The following is a 17,747-nucleotide window of genomic DNA, read 5'->3' on the forward strand; positions in this document are numbered from 1 at the left end:
ATTTGAGGTAGCCAGACTATTAAAACTTTTGTCATATCAGCAATAAGGTTGTTTCACTTTCTTATTCACATGTTCACTGGAGTAGCACTTTTAATATCCTCCAAGAACTTTTCCTTTGTATTCACAAGTTGGCTAACTGGTGTAAGAGGCCTAGGCTTTGGCCTATCTTGGCTTTTGGCATGCCTTCCTCACTAAGCTTATTCATTCCTAACTTTTTTCTTTTCTAGAAAAATATTTACCTATTTATGTTAGCCGTATTAGGTCTTAGTTGTGTGGCAGCACACAGGATCTTCATTGTGGCACACAGATGTGTGGGCTTAGTTGCCTCTCAGCATGTGAGATCTTAGTTCCCCAACCAGGGATTGAACTCATGTCCCTTGCCTTGCAAGGCCAATTGTTATCCACTGTACCACCAGGGAAGCCCTCATTGCTAGCTTTTGATGTAGAGATTTTTGCCTCTTCCTTTGACTTGAACACTTAGAGGCCATTGTTGGGTTGTGAATTAGCCTCATTTCAACATTTTTATGTCTCAGAGAATAAGAGAATCCTGCAAAGAGAGAGACTTTGGAGGAAAGGCTGGTCAGTGGAGCAGTCAGAACACACACATCATGTATTTTGACAGTTTGCTGTTTTATGAGTGCAGTTCTTGGTGTCCTAAAACAAGTAGAATAGTAACATTAAAGATCACTGATTTCCATAACAAATATAATAATAACAAAAAAGTTTGAAATATTGTAAGAGTCACCAAAATGTTACTCAGAGACACAAAGTGAGCAAATGCTGTTTAAAAAAAAAAAAATTGGCGCAGACAGCCTGGGTGGAAGGGGTGTTTAGAGGAAAATGGATACACGTATATGTATGGCTGAGTCCCTTTGGTCTTCACCTGAAACTACCACAACATTGTCAACTGGCTATACCCCAATACAAAATTTTAAAAAGTTTGGGGGGAAAATGGCACAGATAGATTGTCTTGACGCAGGATTGCAACAAATCTTCAATTTGTAAAACACACTATATGCAAAGCATGATAAAGCAAGGCGTTATAAAATGATGTATTCTTGTAGTACGTTTTAATTGCCATAGAATATTCTGTTATATAGGGGCTTCCCAGGTGACTCAGTGGTAAAGAATCTGTCTACTAGTGCAGGAGATGTAAGTTCGATCCCTGGGTTGGGAAGATCCCCTGGAGGAAGAAATGGCAACCTGCTCCTTGCCTGGAAAATTCCGCAGACAGAGGAACCTGGTGGGCTACAGTCTATGGAGTGACAAGAGAGGCACGACTGAGCATACATATTCTGTTACATAGAAGTAAACTGTATTTGTTCTGTTTCAGATATTAGAGAATTAGTTGTTTAAAGCTACTACTACTTTCAGTAAACATTCTTGTGTCTTTCTCCTTGTTCACATTTCCATGAGGTTTTCTGAGAGGTGAGTTACTTAGTTGGAAGGGTATGCTTATCCTCAACTATTGACTCTTACATGCTGCTCCTCAAAGTGGTTGTATACCAATTTTTACATTTTCACTAGCAAGGTATTCTGTTTCTCTATATTTTTTTCAACTCTTGATGTTATTTTATAGTACTGTATTTATGAATCTAATGTGTGTGAAGTGATATTTAATTTGCACTTCTCTGATGATAATAAAATTTAGGATCTGTTTTATATTTCTGGCTTTTCTGGTGGATCAGACAGTAAAGAATCTGTCTGCAATGCAGGAGACCCCAATTCGATCCCTGGGTCAGGAAAATCCCTGGAGGAGAAAATGGCAACCCAGTCTAGTACTCCTGCCTGGAGAATTACATGAACAGAGAAGCCTGGTGGGCTACAGTCCATGGGGTCACAAAGAGTCAGACACGACTCAAGTGACTTAGCACACAGCACGTGATATGTTCTGTTGTGCTATTTATCTATACTTATGCTAACACCACACTGCCTTTATAATAAGTTTTTATATTTGGTTTGTCAGAATCCTTCATGCATTGCTGTACTTCATAATTGCTTTTGTCACATTCAGCCTTTATAAAAAGACTTACTGGGATATTTTTTATTGGAACTTTATGTTTTATTGGAAATTCCATTTGTATATAAATAAGTCTTTTCATCCATAAGTACTGTGTGAGGTAAAGTTGGTGAAAATTTTATCCTTTTTTACCTTGTCTAATGTTTTATTGTAGTTTCCATGAAGTTCTTCCCTATCCTTTATAAGATACAGATATTATATCCAGCTTAATGTCAGACTCTTAATTTGCCCTGATGATTTGGTTGAAGTTTTTTAAATCCCATGTTGACAATCCTGTCATTTATAAATAAGCCAGCATAAATAGCCAACATCCTTGTATTGGTCCATAGACCTAACATTCTAGGTTCCTACGTGATGTTATTCTTTACAGCATTGGACTTTACTTCCATCACCAGTCATATTTATGAGTAGGTATTGTTTTTGCTTTGGCTTAGCCTCTTCATTCTTTCCTGAGCTATTTCTCCACTCTTCTCCAGTAGCATATTGGGCAACTATCAATCTGGAGAGTTCATCTTTCAGTGTTATATCTTTTTGCCTTTTCATGCTGTTCATGGGGTTCTCAAGGAGAGAATTCTAAGGTGACTTGCCATTCCCTTCTCCAGTGGACCATGTCTGCCATGACCTCTCTTGGGTGGCCCTACATGACATGGTTCATAGTTTCATTGAATTAGACAAGGCTGTGCTCCATGTGATCAGTTTAGTTTTCTGTGCTTGTGCTTTTCATTCTATCTGATAGACAAAGTGCCTGAAAAACTCTGGATGAAGGTTCGTAAAATTGTACAGGAGGCAGTGATCAGAACCACCCCCAAGAAGAAGAAATGGAAAAAGGTAAAATGGTTGTCTGAGGAGGCCTTACAAATAGCTGAGAAAAGAAGAGAAGCAAAAGGTAAAGGAGAAAAAGATATATCCATCTGAATGCAGAGTTCAGAAGAATAGCAAGGAGAAATAAGAAAGCCTCCCTCAGTGATCAATGGAAAGAAATAGAAGAAAACAATAGAATGGAAAAGATTAGAGATCTCTTCAAGAAAATTAGAGACACCAACGGAACATTTCATGCAAAGATGGGCACTATAAAGGACAGAAACGGTATGGACCTAACAGAAGCAGAAGATATTAAGGAGAGCTGGCAAGAATACACAGAAGAACTATATAGAAAAGATCTTCATGACCCAGATAACCACGATGGTGTGATCACTCACCTACGGTAAGACATCCTAGAGTGCATCTCAAGTGGGCCTTAGAAACATCACTACGAACAAAGCTAATGAGGTGATGGAATTCCAGCTTAAGCTATTTTAAATCCTAAAAGGTGATGCTGTGAAAGTGCTGCACTGAATATGCCAGCAAATTTGGACAACTCAGCAGTGGCCACAGGACTGGAAAAGATCAGTTTTCATCCCAGTCCCAAACAAAGGCAATGCCCCAAAATGTTCAAACTGCTGCACAATTGCACTTATTTTACACTCTAGCAAAGTAATGCTGAAAATGTCCAAGCTAGTCTTCAACAGTGCATGAACCAAAAACTTCCAGATGTTCAAGCTGGGTTTAGAAAAGGCAGAAGAACCAGAGATCAAATTGCCAACATCCGTTGGAACATCGAAAAACCAAGAGAATTCCAGAAGAACATCTATTTCTGCTTTATTGACTATGCTAAAGCTTTTGACTGTGTGGATCACAACAAACTGTGGAAAATTCCCCAAGAGATGGAAATAACAACCACCTTGCCTGCCTCCTGAGAAACCTGTATGAAGGTCAAGAGGCAACAGTTAGAAGCAGATATGGAACAATGAACTGGTTCCAAATTGGGGAAGGAGTATGTCAAGGCTGTATATTGTCATGCTGCTTATTTAACCTCCATGCAGAGTACATTATGCAAAGTGCCAGGCTAACTGAAGCACAAGCTGGAGTCAGGATTGCCAGGAGAAATGTCAGTAACCTCACATATGCAGATGACACCACCCTTATGGCAGAAAATGAAGAAGAACTAGAGAGCCTCTTGATGAAAGTGGAAGAGGAGAATGAAAAAATTGGCTTAAAACTCAACATTCAGAAAACTAAGATCATGGCATCTGGTCCCATCACTTTATGGCAAATAGATGGGGAAACAATGCAAACAGCAAGAGACTATTTTCTTGGACTCCAAAATCACTGCAGATAGTGACTGCATGAAATTAAAAGACACTTGCTCCTTGAAAGAAAAGCTATGATCAACCTTGGCAGCATATTACAAAGCAGAGATGTTACTTTGCCAACAAAGGTCTGTATAGTCAAAGCTCTGGTTTTTCCAGTAGTCATGTGTGGATGTGCGAATTGACTCATAAAGAAAGCTGAGTGACGACGAATTGATGCTTTTGAACTATGTTGTTGGAGAAGACTCTTGAGAGTCCCTTGAACTGCAGGGAGATCAAACCAGTCCATCTTAAAGGAAATCAGTCCTGTATATTTGTTGGAAAGATTGATACTGAAGCTCCCAATACTTTGGCCACCTGATGGGAAGAACTGACTCAGTGGAAAAGACCTCTGATGCTGGGAAAGATTGAAGGCAGGAAGTGAAGGGGACAACAGAGGATGAGATGGTTGGATGGCATCACCGACTCAGTGGACATGAGTTTGAGCAAGCTCCAGCAGTTGATGATGGACAGGGAAGCCAGGCGTGCTGCAGTCCATGGGGTTGCAAAGAGTCGGATATGAAAGAGCTACTGAACTGAACTTCTGTTGGTCCAGGCTTTCACTGGAATTATTCTCAAGTCTTGCTATCAATTACAATGTTTGCTTTTTGTTTTTGATAGATAGCCAGCAAACTTCTATTTTGCTACCTTGCTTGGATTTTTATTATGGAGAGTAAATTTTATAAATTATTTTTATCTGTTCGGATATTTTGTGTTTTTATTTTATTATAACTGTTTGTTTTCTTGCATCACTTAATGGTCCAGTGTTGAATCATCCTTGCATTTCTGGATGAACTCTGCTTAATTTTGATTAAAAAAAATATAATGTTGAAATATAATATTTTAAGATATTTGCATATATGTTCCTAGGTGAATTTGGCCTCTAATTTACTTTCTTTGTATCTTTCTGGTTTGGTATCAAAGTTTTAAAGCTACAGAATTTTTCCTATGGAGTCTAGTTTTTATTTCTTTACAGACTTTACCTGAGCATTTTTCAAAATTTTACCTGATATCTTCCTTCTCTGCAGCTTTATTAGGCTCTTTGTTGTTCAGTCACTAAGTCATGTCTGATTCTTTGTGACCCTATGAAGTACAGCATGCCAGTCTCCCCTGTCCTTCAGTATCTCCTGGAGTTTGCTCAGATTTATGTTCATTGAGTCAGTGATGCTATCTAACCATCTCATCCTCTGCTGCCCTCTTCTCTTGCCTTCAGTCTTTCCTGACATCAGGGTCTTTTTCAGTGAGTTGGCTCTTTGCATCAGGTGGCCAAAGTAGTGGAGCTTCAGCTTCAGCATCAGTCCTTCCAATGAATATTCAGGATTGATTTCCTTTAGTATTGACTGGTTTGATTTCCTTGTAGTCCAGGGATCTCTCAAAAGTCTTCTCCAGCACTACAATGCAAAAGCATGTATTCTTCAGTCCTCAGCTTTCTTTATGGTCCAGCTCTTACCTACGTACATGACTACTGGGAAAACTTTAGGTTTAACTATATGGACCTTTGTCAGCAAAGTGATGTCTCTGCTTTTTAATATGATGTTTAGGTTGGTCATGGCTTTCCTTCCAAGGAGCAAGTGTCTTTTAATTTCATGGGTGCAGTCACCGTCCGCAGTGATTTTGGAGCCCGAGAAAAGAAAATCTATCACTGTTTCCACTTTTTCCCCATCTATTTGCCATGAAGTGATGGGACCACATGCCATGATCTTCGTTTTCTGAATGTTGAGCTTTATGCCAACTTTTTCACTCTCCTCTTTCACTTCCATCAAGAGGCTCTTTAGTTCCTCTTCACTTTCTGCCATTAGAGTGGTATCATCTGCATATCTGAGGTTATTGATGTTTCACCCAGCAATCTTGATTCCAGCTTGTGTTTCAGTCAGCCCAGCATTTTGCATGATGTACTCTGCATAGAAGTTAAATAAGCAGGGTGACAATATATGGCCTGACATACTTCTCTCCCAATTTGGAACCAGTCCATTGTTCCATGTCTGGTTCTAACTTCTTGACCTATGTACAGATTTTTCAGGAGACAGGTGAGGTGGTCTGATATTCCAATGTCTTAGTACTCCAGAGTTTGTTGTGATCCACACAATCAAAGGCTTTAGCATAGTCATTGAAGCAGAAATAGATGTTTTTCTGGAATTCGTTTGCTTTCTCCACAGTCCAACAAATGTTGGCAATTTGATCTCTGGTTCCTCTGAATTTTCTAAACCCACCTTGAACATCTGAAAGTTCTTGGCTCACATACTACTGAAGCCTGGTTTGAAGGATTTTGAGCGTGATCTTACTACCATGTGAAATGAGTGTGTTTGTACAGTCGTTTGAACATCTTTGGCATTGCCCTTCTTTGGGATTGAATCTGGGTTCAAATATTCAGATTAATGTATGTATATGTATTCTCCTGTTCAGCAGCTACAGTGTTTGTGCTTGGTACCCACAGTGCCCAATCTGAGGATTCATGTCTTTATTTCAGGTAAACTCTCACCAATCCTGTTTTTAAATATTGTGTGAGCACTATTCTTTTCCCATCTCTTCTAGAATTCCTATTAAACATATCATGGGTAGTTCTGCTACAAGTAACGGTGTCTGACTTTTTGTGCTTTGGACTATAGACACAGTTATTCTGTAGTTGACAGGAAGTCTAGAGATATGCTAACTCAACATTGTCATCGGGGGACCTACATTTTTGGGGGCTTCCTTTTTGTGTTAGCTTTCTGACAGTTTCAGTCATCCCTGTCTTACTCTTGCTCGCTCAGAAGGAATCTCTTTTTTTGCTCGGGCTGCTTTCAAGAGTACCACCCCCCCCAACTTTTTTTCCCAGCAGTTATACTTTGTTGGGCTTTAATGTATTTTTAATTATATTGTTTTTAATGGAATTCATAGATAACTTGAATCTGCCTTGATGTCTTTCATTGATTTTAGGAAAGGCTCAAGCATTACCTCTTTAAATATCACTTCTGCTCATCATCTTTTCACTTCTCTGGCTCTAATTATATATATGTGCTCTATTTTTCACTATACTGTCCATGTCTTACACTCTTTTCGGTATGTGTCCCTTTGTTACTCATGCCTCATTCTGGGTATTTTCTTCTGAGCACTCTTCTAGTCCACTGCTGTTTTTCTTTCAGTCATCTAATCTGATATTAAATGAGTCAGTCATTGAGTTCATAGTTTTAGGTACTTTATTTATTTATTTATTTTTAGTTTTAGGATTTTCATTTGATCCAGCTTTAGAGTTTCTATTCCCTGCTGAAATTCCCAATTTTGCCTTTTTTTTTTCCCTTGAGTATTTGTGGCATAGTTATTTAAAGTCTCTGCCTCATAATTCCATTATCTGAATATATATCATTTTTATTGTCTGACATTGCTCTTTTTTTTTTAACATGTAGTTTTGTCATATTAGAGGCTCAATTATTTTTCAGTGAGAGCTGGACATTATATATAGACAATGTAAGGTGACTTGAGGCCTAGGATGGTCTCTTCCCACAGAGGGTTTTACTTTTAACAGGCCCCCTTGGGCCACTAGCAGTCCAGGGTCGTTTTAATAATTTCAAATTTGAACTAATTTGAAATTGTGGTTTTCAGTTTCTGCCTGGGCTAGTCTATTTCTTGTTACCCTTTTCCCCCTTACCCCTAGCATATGACCTTTTAAAGTTCCAGTCTGTAGTGTGGGCATTACCTTGTCCCTCCTCTTTGGGCTTCTGAACTCTAGTTTTTGTCTCCTTAGCTCAAAGAAGCTTTAAAAAGCTCTGCTCAGCTTCTCATACTGTCAGCCATCTCTGGAGCTGGCCCCCATCCCTTGAGAAACATCTAAAATGGGCTCTCTAGCTTTTCTGACAGTTTTCTGTGGAAGGGTTCATCTGGTTACTTAGAATGCCATACTTGAAGTAGAATTCCCCAAGTTCTGTATTTCTTCTCTGTTCTTTTTTGTACAACAGCTAGTTTTCTTTTTGCCTCATAGTTACAAGATCCTTGTGTCTGTGGGCATTGTGTATAAGAGTCCTAATGAAATTTTTTCATACTTACATGTTTTTTTCACTTTTTATTTTACAGATGTTATGACTTCACTTATGTCTTTGACTTTTTTAATCAATTCATTCAATCTTTAATTCTTATTCTCATCTCTTTGACCATTCTAAACATATTTAAAATCTTTGTTGTTATATAAACTAAGTTTTTCCTTGAATGACCTTTAATTTTTATTGTTGATTTTTGTTACTTTGGTGTCCTAGTGTTTTTAGTTTTTCTTGTATATAGTTTTGAATATTTTTAATGTGACCATTTTGAGTAGGAATTTGTGAGTTCTGTTGTCTCACCTTTCCCTTCTATATTCAGTACTCTGTGCCTGGTAGGTTTTTTTGCTGCGTCTACCTCCCTCTCAACACCTACTCCCCATGTAAGAATCTGGTATAAAAATGGTAGCTTAGATTAAGGATATCACAGATTAAGTCACTGAGTCAGTTGTTCACTTGTTTCATTTCCCGGGTTTGAGGCTTTATCAGAATCTCCCCTGTCAATGCTTTATCAGAGTCTCTCCACCTGCAGTGCAGGAGACCCAGGTTCAATTCCTAGGTCGGGAAGATCTGCTGGAGAAGGAATAGGCTACCCACTCCAGTATTCTTGGGTTTCCCTTGTGGCTCAGCTGGTAAAGAATCCGCCTGCAATGCGGGAGACCTGGATTCAGTCCCTGAGTTGGGAAAATCGCCTGGAGAAAGGAAATGCTACCCACTCCAATATTCTAGCCTAGAGAATGGGTCACAAAGAGTCAGACACGACTGAGCGACTTTCACTTTCTTTCCCCTGTCTTAGTTCCGTAACTTTCTAAAACTCGTAATCTGTTGTTAGCAAATTTTCTAATCATTTTTACCACTGTAAGCAAATTTTTATGAACCAAGGTGGCTCTTCCTAGTGCCTAGCCTCAGTGAAGTAGTTTCATTTGAGTGGAACACTTACACACGAGCTGCTTCATCCAAACCTGGGTGTACTACACTATTTGGTAGTCCACTGACCCTTTTTATAGTTTTGTTTCTTTTTTTAATGATGTGATTCAGTCTGAGGTAAAAAACTTCCCTGATGATTTATGCTTGCCAAAACCTTTAGATTAGACCTTTTGATGCATACTTTAGTTTGGAAATACAGAAGATGGGGTATAAGTTAAACAACATTTAGGGGAAATACAAGTTCAGAACGTGGGACATTCATTAAGGAAACTGGCTGGACTCTTCTGAAAGTCCAAGACATTATTGTTGTTTTTAGATGAGAATGAGGACACAACCAACCAAATGCAATGTGTGAGACATAATTGAATTTTTGTCTCCCCCCCCCAAAAAAAATATATAAATGACGTTTTGACTTTTACAACTCAATGATAAAGACTAACAGCCTATTTTTTTTTTAATGGGCACAGTATGTGAATAGACATTTCTCCAAAGAAGATATAAAACTTGTCAGTAAGCATATGAAAAGAGACTCTATCATTAACCATTAGGGAAATGCAAATCAAATGCACAGTGACATACCATTTCACACTCACTACGATGGCGTTTGTAAAAAAAAAAAGGCAGATAATGACAGGTGTTGACAGAATGTAGAGAAATTGAAACCCTCATGTACCGCTGGTGAGCATGTAAAATGGTACAGTTGCCTTGGAAGACAGTTTGGCAGTTCTCAGAAAGGTTAAACACAGTGTTACCATATGACGCAGGAATATCATTCTAGTCATAATAGCCCCAAGGTAGAAACAACCAATCTATGGATAAATACAATTCAGTAATAAAAAGGAGTCATGAAATTAAAAGGCACTTATTCCTTGGAAGGAAAGTTATGACCAACCTAGACAGCATATTAAAAAGCAGAAACATTACTTTGCCAGCAAAGGTCTGTCTAGTCAAGGCTATGGTTTTTCCAGTAGTCATGTATGGATGTGAGAGTTGGACTGTGAAGAAAGCTGAGTGCTGAAGAATTAATGCTTTTGAAGTGTGGTGTTGGAGAAGACTCTTGAGAGTCCCTTGGACTGCAAGCAGATCCAACCAGTCCATGCTAAAGGAGATCAGTCCTGGGTGTTGACTGGAAGGACAGATGTTAAAGCTGAAACTCCAATACTTTGGCCACCTGATGCAAAGAGCTGACTCATTGGAAAAGACCCTGATGCTGGGAAAGATTGAGGGCAAGAGGAGAAAAGTACGACAGAGGATGAGATGGTTGGATGGCATCACTGACTCAATGGACATGAGTTTGGGTAAACTCTGGGAGTTGGTGATGGACAGGGAGGCTTGGTGTGCTGCAGTCCATGGGGTCACAAAGAGTTGGACACTGCTGAGCTGAACTGAAGGTACTAATACATTCTACAGCATGGATGAACCTTCAAAACATTAAGTGAAAGAAGCCAGTCACAAAATGCTACATATTGTATGTTTCATTTACAGTAGATCCTCCTTATTTGCAGATTCCCTATTTACAAACTCTCCTACTCACTGAAATTTATTTGTAAGTGTGAAATCAGTACTTGAGACATTTTCATAATCTTTTCAGACACACACAGCAGTGAAATATCTGAGTCATCTGTTTGCTGAAGCTAAACAGAACACAACACTCTGGCTTCTTGCTTCAGCTCACATACTGTAAACAGGTGTCTTTCAAAATCTATTAAGTGCCAGCCACATTTTTCACACTTTTGTTGATTTCACAGTCTTAAACTGACCCATAAGCATAGTACTGAAGAGCTATCTAGTATTCTTAGGAAGCTTTTATGGAAAAAATATTAGCATTAGATAAACTTTTTTCAGACTTGAGTTGTGCTTTAGGCCAGGAGTTCATTATTAATGAGTCAACAATATAATTAAAGTAGTTATATAACAGAAACATATAAGTATAAAACAAGTATATGTGTTGATCAGATGAAATGTTTTGACCAGAAGCTTGAAGGAACCTAACTCGTTTCCTTCTTGAGCAGTGTTTGGTACTTGCTAATTCAGTGTTTCCAGCTTTATGGGAACATAAGTATGACAGATAACAAGGATCAACTGTATACGAAATGTCCAAAGAAAGCAAACCTATAGCTAGACAGTAGATTAGTGATTACCCAGGATTAGAGGAGAGTAAGAAACAGGGAGTGACTGCTAATGAATATGGGATTTCGATTTGGGATGATGAAAATTTTCTGAAATTGCGTATAGTGATAGTTGTACACCTCTGTGAATATATGAAAAATCTTGCTTTTTACACTTTAAATGGGTGAATTTTATGGTATAAGAATTACATATCAATAAAGCTATTTAGACAAAGATAATTGAGAGTAATGGACATGTTTTGAATTATATATTGAGTAACAGAATATTGATTTGTTAATTTTCAAAGATGGGAAAACAGTATTACTGTTTTGTATGAAGTATCTTTGTTGTTAGGAAATGCCCAGAGAGATATTTAGGAGTAATTTATTCGGTCTGCAGGTTAATTTCAAATAGTTCAAGAATTTTTAAAATACTGTAGAGCGAGAAAGAGAAAGCAAGTGTGGCAAAATGATAGCAGTTGTTGAATCTAGATGGAAGGTATGTGGATATTCATTGTACTTTTCTTTCATGCTCTCTTTTCTTTCCTGTTTGAAACTTTTCAAGGTAAAAAACTTGGTGGGGAAGACTTTTTGCTCTTTCAGCACTATGGAAAAATCTTTTGTTCTTCTAACCATAGGCTTCTTTAGTTATGCTTGTTATAACATAAAGCAAAACCATATATACCCACTGAATGTATCTGTGTACGCCAGAAACAGAGACCATTAAAACCAAAGAAGAGGGAATTCCCTGATGGTCCAGTGGTCAGGACTCCAAACGCTCACTGCTGAGGGCCCAGTTTCAGTCCCTGATTGGGGAACTAAAATCCCACAATCCAAGCAGGGCAGCCAAAAACAACAACAAAGAAGAGTAAGAGGAATATGCTACATTTCATACGTAGTATATGAAATTATGAAACAATACAAGGATATATAAAGAAAATCTATATTAATAGTCTGTGTGATTCTTGTTTATGAAATACTTATTAAGGAAAGACTCCACATAGAGTTTGTATGTGTGCATATGTACTCAGTTTGGTTTTAACACAGGCACAGATTCTTTACCACTGAGCCACCTGGTAAACCCTATAGTGTTTGTATCAGTACCTATTTATATGCTAAGCTCTATAGTAGGTGATGGAGAAGCAAGGATAACTCCTGTGCCTTTGAGGAGTTCACTGTTTACAGGAAGAGTCAGATGCATAAGTAAATGTAAGATACTGTAGAATCCACCTGCCAAGGCAGAAGATGCAGGTTTGATCCCTGGGTTGGGAAGATCCCCTGAAAAAGGAAATGACAATCCACTCTAATATTCTTGCCTGGGAAATCCCACGGACAGAGGATCCTGTCCATGGGGTCGCTAAAGAATCATATGCAACTTAGTGACTAAACAGCAACAACTGTATAAAATATGGATAAAGAATTATAGGAAGTACTTTTGATGATGGCAGAATAAGTAATTTAGGGGAAAAAAGTAATTGAGGACAAGTTGAAAGGTAAGCAGAATATAAAAACATCTGCTAGAAGGCATTTTAGAGCAAAAAAGAAAGTAAAGATTTATGGAGATTAGATTCAGGAAAGCTGAAAATTCATAAAAGTGAACGTGGCCTTTGGACACAGTTTTTCCATATAAGCTTCTGCTTATTTCAGAAAAAGTAGCTTAGATAATGAAGCTAGTAGAATAGCACTTTTTTGAAGCATGGTTGGAGTTCAGATGCCCTGCAAGAGGAGTACTGATAAATTACCCATGCATTTATGTTAGACCCTGAAAAGATACATCTAGATATAAGGATATAAAAGGAGTAGACAGGCCCTGATAGAAACAGATGCCCAGCTTTAAATCATCAATTCCTGAAATTAAAAGGGACATTATGAATTGATAGTAGCCTTAGAAGCATGCCTGAACCAAACTAAAGGATAGTTCAGAAAACACTATCCAGGTATATACTACTGTATATAACATAGATAAACAACAACAAGGACCTACTGTATATAGCACAGGGAACTAATGTACAGGGAACTACATTCACTATCTTGTAATAACGTATAACAGAAAAAAATCTGGAAAAGAATGTATATGTTCAGTTACATATATGTATGTGCACTTATTTTGTTGTTCAGTCACTCAGTCATGTCAGACTCTTGTGACTCCATGAACTGCAGCACGCCAGATTTCCCTGTCCTTATTATCTCCCAGAGTTTGCTCAAACTCATGTGCATTGAGTTGGTGATATCATCCAATTATCCCATTCTCTGTCGTCCCCTTCTCCTCTTGTCTTCAGTCTTTCCCAGCATCAGGGTCTTATTCCAGTGAGTCAGCTCTTCCCATCAGGTGGCTATAGTATTGGAGCTTCATTTTCAGCATCAGTCCTTCCAATGAATATTCAGGGTTGATATCCTTTAGGATTTGACTGATTTGATCTCCTTTGCTATCCAAGGGACTTTCAAGAGTCTTCTCCAGCACCACAGTTCAAAAGCATCGATTCTTCAGTGCTCAGCCTTCTTTATGTCCCAACTGTCACATCCATACATGACTACTGGAAAAACCATAGCTTTGATTGTACATGTATATATATATAGCTGAATCCCTTTGCTGTATACCTGCAACTAACAAAACATTGTAAATCAACTACATTTCAATTTTTAAAAAGAAACAATATCTAGAATGAAGCACATCTAGAGAAAGAGAACATCATCCAGAATCTCAAATTATTGCTACAATAATGATTGCTGATGCACAGAAATATCAAATAGCCAGACCCAGGAGGACATTATACAACATAAATGTTAGCTAAGTAAACGGCTAGGAAAAAAAAGATTCATAGGGACTCTAGATATTGGCATTATCAAAGAGACTCTATTTTTTTAAATATAAATTTATTTATTTTAATTGGAGGCTAATTACTTTACAATATTATATTGGTTTTCCCATACATTGACGTGAATCCGCCATGGGTGTACATGTGTTCCCCATCCTGAACCCCCCTCCCACCTCCCTCCCCATCCCATCCCTCTGGGTCATCCCAGTGCACCAGCCCCAAGCATCCTGTATCGTGCATTGAACCTGGACTGGTAGTTTGTTTCACATATGATAATATACATGTTTCAGTGCCATTCTTCTAAATCATCCCACCCTCGCCCTCTCCCATAGAGTCCAAAAGACTGTTCTATACATCTGTGTCTCAAAGAGACTTTAAATTATGTTTAATACGTTGAGGGCAATAAAAGAATTTTGACAGATAATTGGAAACTATTAAAAAAGGAAAGGAATTTCTAGAACAAAAATAGCAATCAAGAGTAATAACTTGTTGGGTTAGAAACTGATTAGACACCACAGGTGTGTTCTGTAGCTACTGAGAATCTATGGGGTGGATGCTATTTTTCAAACTATGTACTAGCAGTCCACAACAAGATAGGAAATTTGTACCAGCATGTAGAACATTGACCCTAAACACACTATTTAGTTCAACTGGCATTTAAAAAAAAATTTTTATTGGAGTATAATTGATTTCAACGTGGGATAGCTCCTCTAGGCCCTCCTGTGCCTGCACAGCCACCACTCCTCGGGTGGCTCCTCCCAGCTGCCGCCCTGGCCTCGAGCTCGGGGTGGCTCCTCAAGGTCACCGCCCCTGGCCTCGGGCGCGAGGTGGCTTCTCCTGGCCGCCCCTGATCTCGGACGTGGGATGTCTCCTCCCGGCTGCCACTGGCCTCAGACGCAGGGTAGCTCCTCTCAGCTGCACTCAGTGAGCCAGCTCGCTAAGATCACTAATCTAGAGCCAGACATCTTGGAATGTGAAGTCAAGTGGGCCTTAGAAAGCATCACTACGAACAAAGCTAGTGGAGGTGATGGAATTCCAGTTGAGCTCTTTCAAATCCTGAAAGATGACACTGTGAAAGTGCTTCACTCAATATGCCAGCAAATGTGGAAAACTCATCAATGGCCACAAGACTGGAAAAGTCAGTTTTCATTCCAATTCCAAAGAAAAGCAATGCAAAAGAATGCTCAAACTACCACACATAAGCACTCATCTCACATGCTAGTAAAGTAATGCTCAAAATTCTCCAAACCAGGCTTCAGCAATATGTGAACCGTGAACTCCCTGATGTTCAAGCTGGTTTTAGAAAAGGCAGAGAAACCAGAGATCAAATTGCCAACATCCGCTGGATCATGGAAAAAGCAAAAGAATTCCAGAAAAACATCTATTTCTGCTTTATTGACTATGCCAAAGCCTTTGACTGTGTGGATCGCAATAAACTGTGGAAAATTCTGAAAGCGATGGGAATACCAGACCACCTAACCTGCCTCTTGAGAAATCTGTATGCAGTTCAGGAAGCAACAGTTAGAACTGGACATGGAACAACAGACTGGTTCCAAATAGGAAATGGAGTACGTCAAGGCTGTATATTGTCACCCTGCTTATTTAACTAATATGCAGAGTACATCATGAGAAACGCTGGACTGGAAGAAACAACAAGCTGGAATCAAGATTGTCGGGAGAAATATCAGTCACCTCAGATATGCAGATATGCAGAAAGTGAAGAGGAACTAAAAAGCCTCTTGATGAAAGAGGAGAGTGAAAAAGTTGGCTTAAAGCTCAACATTCAGAAAATGAAGATCATGGCATCTGGTCCCATCACTTCATGGGAAATAGATGGGGAAACAGTAGAAACAGTGTCAGACTTTATTTTTTGGGCTCCAAAATCACTGCAGATGGTGACTGCAGCCATGAAATTAAGAGATGCTTACTCCTTGGAAGAAAAGTTATGACCAACCTAGATAGTATATTCAAAAGCAGAGACATTACTTTGCCGACTAAGGTCCGTCTAGTCAAGGCTGTGGTTTTTCCAGTAGTCGTGTTTGGATGTGAGAGTTGGACTGTGAAGAACGGTGAGTGCCGAAGAATTGATGCATTTGAACTGTGGTGTTGGAGAAGACTTTTGAGAGTCCCTTGGACTGCAAGGAGATCCAACCAGTCCATTCTGAAGGAGATCAACCCTGGAATTTCTTTGGAAGGAATGATGCTAAAGCTGAAATTCCAGTACTTTGGCCACCTCATGTGAATAGTTGACTCATTGGAAAAGACTCTGATGCTGGGAGGGATTGGGGGCAGGAGGAGAAGGGGATGATCCAGCATGAGATTTCTGGATGGCATCATGGACTCAATGGACGTGAGTCTGAGTGAACTCCGGGAGTTGGTGATGGACCGGGAGGCCTGGCGTGCTGCAGTTCATGGGGTCGCAAAGAGCTGGACACGACTGAGCGACTGAACTGAACTGAACTGATAATTGATTTACAATGTCATGTTTCAAATGTACAGGAAGTGAATCAATTATGCATATACAAGTATCCACTGTTTTATATTCTTTTCCCATATAGGCCATTACAGGGTACTGAGTAGAGTTCCCTGTGCTATACAGTAGTTTCTTATTAGTTATTGATTTTATATATATTAGGTTGGTGTGAAAATAATTGTGGTTTTTGCATTGTTGAAATTTGCCATTTGATATTGGAACCACTAGGCTTCCCAGGTGGTGCCAGTGGTAAAGAATCTACTTGCCAGTTCGGGAGACACTAGAGATACAGTTTCGATCCCTGGGTCAGGAATATCCTCCACTTAGAACCACCACTGCACTGTACATTCCTTAAAAATAGAAAAGGAACTACTAGATCTATAACCTATAGCAAACATAATAATTGGCAGTGCCATCTTAAAAATTTTCCCTTTGAGACTGGGAGTGAGACTAGGATGCCTTCTATCATTCTGTTTATTCAAGATTGTACTGCAAGTCCTAGATGCAATGCCTTAGTAATCAAAGCTATAAGAATTGAAAAAAGGAAGAAAGCCTATTGTTATTCACATACAATATGACCACAGATATTTAAGATTCTAGAAAATACAAAAGAATCCAAAATAAGGTTGCTAGATACAAGGACTATTAATTTTTTTAATCAATTATTTCTATATAACAGCAACGAAGAGAAATTTTAGAAAGACACCATTTACAATAACATCAAAACCCCCCAAATATATAGAAGTAAATCTAAAGAAAGACCTCCACACAGTAAACTATAAAACACTGAGACTCGGTGGTTATTTAAAAAAAATTATTGAGAAAAATCCTTAAGATATAAGTAAATGGAGCATATGTTATAATCTTAAGTTTAAACAGTATTTTGGAGATGTTGACTACCTGAAATTAATCTATGAATTTAGTGTAATCCCAAATCAGAATCTTAATAGGGCTTTTGCAGGGAGAGCAGTATAGTACTTCAAGCTCTGATTCTAAAATGTATCTGGATATTCAATGGGTCAGATAGCCAAGACACTGCTGAAGGTGAAGAATATTGTGGGAAGACTTGTTTTATTGGCTATTAAGAACTATTATAAAACTACAGTAGTTAAGATAGTGCCATTTTAGGTGTGAGGATGGATAGATACCAAGTTGTAACTAACTGAGAAAATGGACATACGTCTTTAAAAGAAACCCCAGGTTGAAGATACTACTACTAATGCAAGCA

General features: G+C 38.7%; 1 protein-coding gene across 1 annotated transcript in view; it reads left to right on the forward strand.

Annotated features, from left to right (window-relative positions):
• PEX13 (peroxisomal biogenesis factor 13) overlaps positions 1-17,747 on the forward strand; it is a 34,190-nt gene that overhangs the window by 4,175 nt on the left and 12,268 nt on the right. The gene's annotated exons all lie outside the window — the stretch shown is intronic.

This window comes from Capra hircus, chromosome 11, assembly GCF_001704415.2.
Source record: "Capra hircus breed San Clemente chromosome 11, ASM170441v1, whole genome shotgun sequence".
Taxonomy (NCBI): domain Eukaryota; kingdom Metazoa; phylum Chordata; class Mammalia; order Artiodactyla; family Bovidae; genus Capra; species Capra hircus.